This window comes from Penaeus vannamei, chromosome 37, assembly GCF_042767895.1.
Source record: "Penaeus vannamei isolate JL-2024 chromosome 37, ASM4276789v1, whole genome shotgun sequence".
NCBI lineage: Eukaryota > Metazoa > Arthropoda > Malacostraca > Decapoda > Penaeidae > Penaeus > Penaeus vannamei.
The window spans coordinates 4,251,422-4,256,421 of NC_091585.1; the positions used below are offsets into that span (position 1 = coordinate 4,251,422).

The 5,000-nt window shown below is 37.9% G+C and overlaps 1 protein-coding gene across 1 annotated transcript in view; it reads left to right on the forward strand.

The window, feature by feature from the left end:
• The first annotated feature begins 3,805 nt into the window (after positions 1-3,805).
• Positions 3,806-5,000, forward strand: part of LOC113803351 (uncharacterized) — a 10,050-nt gene continuing 8,855 nt past the window's right edge. Inside the window, exon 1 of the mRNA XM_027354131.2 lies at positions 3,806-3,942. The gene's annotated coding sequence lies outside the window, so the exon portion shown is untranslated. The remainder of the gene's footprint in view (positions 3,943-5,000) is intronic.

The following is a 5,000-nucleotide window of genomic DNA, read 5'->3' on the forward strand; positions in this document are numbered from 1 at the left end:
AAGGTAAAAGGGATTATTATCGTTATCAACATCATTACTGTCACATCGGTATTCATATTATCATCTTTATTATCATTGTTATATGTTTTCTGTGTTTGAATACAAGAACTGATTCTGCCTGCATTACTCTTATTCGTAGATACCGATAAATGCTTGAAATATAATTTAAAGAAAAATCTAATAAAAATGTATGTGTCAGTTTTTGATTAAGCATAGCAAATACCACAAAAAAGAGATGTATTCGATTATATCTTCAGTATACGTATGCATACATTTTTTTATATACAGATATGGTTGAGATCGATCAAATATATATGTATACATCTTGAACTGTGAAGAAACACGTCCTCATTCACTTTTTTCTACATATGTCGCAACAAACATCATAATTTTCACAATTCATATAACTTCCACACGCGATACAACAATCATCTTATTCAGTAGACACAAAAAAAAGTCTTCTGCATTACCTAAATAAGGCACGTGATTCCTAAATGTTGTAAGAATGTAAAATATTTCATAAATAATCCGGGGAATGATCACTTTCTGGACGGTGCGTGCTTGGGTAACGGTCGCACGGCATGTTGCATGTGGGGACCGTCGTTACATGGAATATATTTTGGAATTATTATGATTATTTCTTTTTTTGTGTGTTTGTTTGTTTGTTATTACTGTACTCTATCTCCCGTGATTTATGTTTTTTTTTTTCTTCTTCTTCCTTTCTACAAGTTAGTATTTTTATTATTTTCTCCGTTTGTGTCACCATCATCATCCTAGATTCAACAAGTCTTCATAAATAGTTATCTCAACAATCCGCAAACAACCAAAGATTCAAAATATTGCTAAATATCTCATCCTGGTATTTTTAATATACCTCCTACAAGACTACATTATCTTTATCGTTCGCTACCATACAGAAACAGTCGTATTATCATTAATGTTATTATCTAGGATACAACCCACAGTGGCTTCCATTTGACAGACTCTTGATAACCATTTCTAGAACAGAACATTTAATCCATTTGAACTCTGCGAACTAACAACCCCTTCAAAAGATTGATATTAATAGATTACTCCACACGAAAATGCATTCCAAGAACCTGAATCAATACTAAGGTCAAAAGAGGTCATACGGAAATCCCTTCTACCTATAATCTAGTTATTAACTGCCGGAAAGGTTAGATTTCGATAAGTGTACAACATAAAACCCAGGAATGATTTACCTACAGAATAAAGAATGGAAATATAAGCTATATGCACTGTTGCCTCATTGCGCTATGGTGACTGTAACAAACTCGCAATACTATAGGCCTTTCTATTTGCATAAACTGTTTTAAATAAAATTGCATTGTATTAAGTGAAAATGGGATCCAAATAGTGCACTAAAAGGCTTTGTGTGTGAGATGAATCATAAGAAATAGGTCCTGTGTGCTTGTTTTGCTTTTTCAATGATGATAAAATAACAAACAGGTGATTCTATAATAGCGTCATTTCATTGTTAAAAAAAATTAGGCGGTTACTATCGTTGGTGCAATTTGTGTCGAAGAAAAAAAAAGAAATATAAATTCTTGGCCAGAATAATAACATATTGCTCCAGCGAAACTTATTATTAACAATGATTAAGAAACGAAAATTACTCTCAAAGACAAAGGGAAAACATCGGTGAAAATGTACACTGCAAATTTTGTTAATTTGAAAGAAAATTAGCGAAGGGTGTTGGTAAGCCAAACACGAGGAGGGATCCATTGAGACTCTTCGGATCATGTCTCATTCTCTCTCTCTCTCTCTCTCTCTCTCTCTCTTTTTCTCTCTTTCTCTCTTTCTCTCTTTCTCTCTCTCTCTCTCTCTCTCTCTCTCTCTCTCTCTCTCTCTCTCTCTCTCTCTCTCTCTCTCTCTCTCTCTCTCCTTCTATCCCTTTTTATCATGCACACGTGCACGGTAAGCACTATATTTTAAAGACATGAAAGATTATGAAACAAGGAAGCGGTAAACAAAGGCAGAAGACACAAAGGATCTAAAACTGGAATGCCAGTCCTAGATACCAAGAGATTTTCTTTGACAGCAAGAACACGTAAAAATATGAAAGAAAGGAAAAAGAAAAGAAGAGAGGGGGGGAGTGAGGGAAAATGACAGATAGAGAGAGAGAGATAAAGGAAGAGAGAGAGATAAAGGAACAGAGAGAGAGAGAGAGAGAGAGAGAGAGAGAGAGAGAGAGAGAGAGAGAGAGAGAGAGAGAGAGAGAGAGAGAGAGAGAGAGAGAGAGAGGGCAAGCGAACGAACAAGAGAGAGGAAGTAAGAAAGAAAGAACGAGAGAGGGAGAGCAAGCGAACGAACAAGAGAGAGGAAGGAAGTAAGAAAGAAAGAACGAGAGAGAGAGCAAGCGAACGAACAAGAGAGAGGAAGGAAGAAAGAAAGAACGAGAGAGAGAGAGCAAGCGAACGAACAAGAGGAAGGAAGGAAGAAAGAAAGAACGAGAGAGAGAGAAAGAAAGCGAGAGCAAAGAGATGTTTATATACACGAGAGTATTTCAAAGACCTCCCTTTGGCGGACTTCCTTTGATGACTCTAAGTCTTATGATTGTCTTGTCTTTTTGTCCTTCCTCCTTCTCCTTCTCTTCTTGCTTTATTACTCTGTGTCTTCTTCCATCCAAGAATTTCGTTAAACTTTGCATCACAAATTATTGTGTCTGTATATGTCTGTCTATATATTTGTCTGTCTGTATATTTTTTAAAACTATCTATCAGTCTTTCTAATTATTTATTTATACGTTTATGAACATAAGTGGGAGGGAAGGAAGGAGAGAGAGAGAGAGAGAGAGAGAGAGAGAGAGAGAGAGAGAGAGAGAGAGAGAGAGAGAGAGAGAGAGAGAGAGAGAGAGAGAGAGAGAGAGAGGTGTTCTGAAGAGGAAGGGAAGCAGAGAAAGAGAGAGAAATGATAAACCGGCCAAATATATACGCAACACACGCCATCAACCTAGATTCCATCCTCACTGTATACCCTAACGTATTATTCAGATTTCCATTTACTTCCTCCTTTAAATCAGCTTTCGTAAATGGAAACCCACAACGAACTGATCTACCCCCACCCCCTTTCTCCCATATCCATATCTTCTCAGTTAAATATATATATATATATATATATATATATATATATATATATATATATATATATATATATTTCATCGCTCTCACCCATATTTTTATCAGAAATACATGTATACCATAATCTAACCCGTTTTAGCTAAGTTGGTCAAGCTATCTTTATGTAAATCAATACAAACTCCTACGCACTCCCTTTGCCTTCCTGTAGAGGGAGCACTTGGCCCATCGCCAAATGATGGTCGAAAGAGAAAGAAGTAAAGAAGGACAAGAAAGGAGAGATGGAAGACGGTGGAAAGGAGTGGAAGAGTAAAAGTGAAAGGAGAAAAAATGAGGAAAGACAGTGGAAGAGAACAAAGTAAAATACTAAGGAAATTAATGATCAAACTAACCTGAAGAAAGAAATAAGATAAAAACGGCGAATGCATTATAACTTTTTCAAAAAAGATATTCTGTTCTCGAAACCAGTTACATTTTAACGGTTTCTTTAACCGTCGTCGGTCATAACGCTAGAGAAGCGGATGCAAAGCCAATGGGAAATCGTGTTACAAGATGTTCCTTAGAGCGAAGCGGTGATTGGTCGAAAGATCTGTGTCCGAAGAGGTGATTGGCTGGCGGCTAAAATCGATAGGTTGGAAAAGCCGCGTAGGATGTGCGCGAGGCTATATAAAGGGCGGGACAACTTTAAGATCGTTAGTGTAGGACGGATCGCCGACCGAGAAGTAGAGTGGAAGTCTCCCTCTTCAAATGAAATTTTTCCTCAATGTAACGATAATAATAAATAATTACGTGGGAAAATCAACATCTGATTTCTTGCTAAAACTGAGTGCATTTGAATTTCGAGGTAAGTGATTGTTCTTGATTCAGTGAAGGTTTTAGGGAAAAGTGCAATTAAATATTTGAATTTTCGTTTTATTGGCGTGCTCTTCAAGAGGAGACCAACGAGATAGACCTATAGCGAAACTGCATTGGGCATGGTTTATTCTTCGGTAGGTTTCCTGCTAAAATACCAATACTGATACTACCCAAAAGCCCCTCCCACTTCAGTAGCATTGCCCATGGATGCAGCAACCCTTGATAAAATTGTAAATTTAAGGATATACGCATATAAATCCATATGGAGTGTCCAGCCATCGCTAATTTATACTTAATACTGTGAATAGTATCCTCACCCTCTCTCAGGATACACTACCTCAGAGGCAAGAAGGAGAGAGAGAGAGGAGGGGTCAGAAGAGTCACCCTGAGTCCAAGACAAAACAAAACAGGCTCCTGAAAGCCTTGAGGAAAAAGGAAAAGGCTTCAGGCCCGCTCAGGACCAAGAACGAAGGTCGTCCTCATTCTGTTTTTTTGGAAAGGAAGGGAAGCAGCCAGTGTACATACCTGAAATATTTTGCAATGATTGAAGCATTTGTTGCCCGTAGCGACTGATGCAACAAATGATACGATCCAGTGAGCCTGTCTGGTCATAAACAATTATTGTTTCGCAGTCTAATTAATTCTGTATCTACACAGGATCCTGTAGTGGACAAAGAACGTCGTCTCAGATCCTAGTGTGCAGCGTTTATGGAGTCCTCAGGTTGCCATAGTCCTATAGAGTGCACTGACTTTACAGATACCTGAAAGTCCCGGATGCACCGCCATGTTGGAAGTATTCAGATTGTTAATAACCATGACTGACAACCATTACAAAACCGAATTTCTGTTTTAAAAGCTGATTTTCATGGTTCCAAATTCCAACTACACGGAGAAGCGCACAGAAGCCTCACGAAACTATAGACGAACGTAGCGAGAAGACCATATGGGGAAAGCTAGAACAGTAGCAACCCGAGGAGGTGTCATGGCGTCTGTTTTGAGGATTGTTCAGTGAAAATATAACCCTTAATATAATTTTCCTTCCTTTTT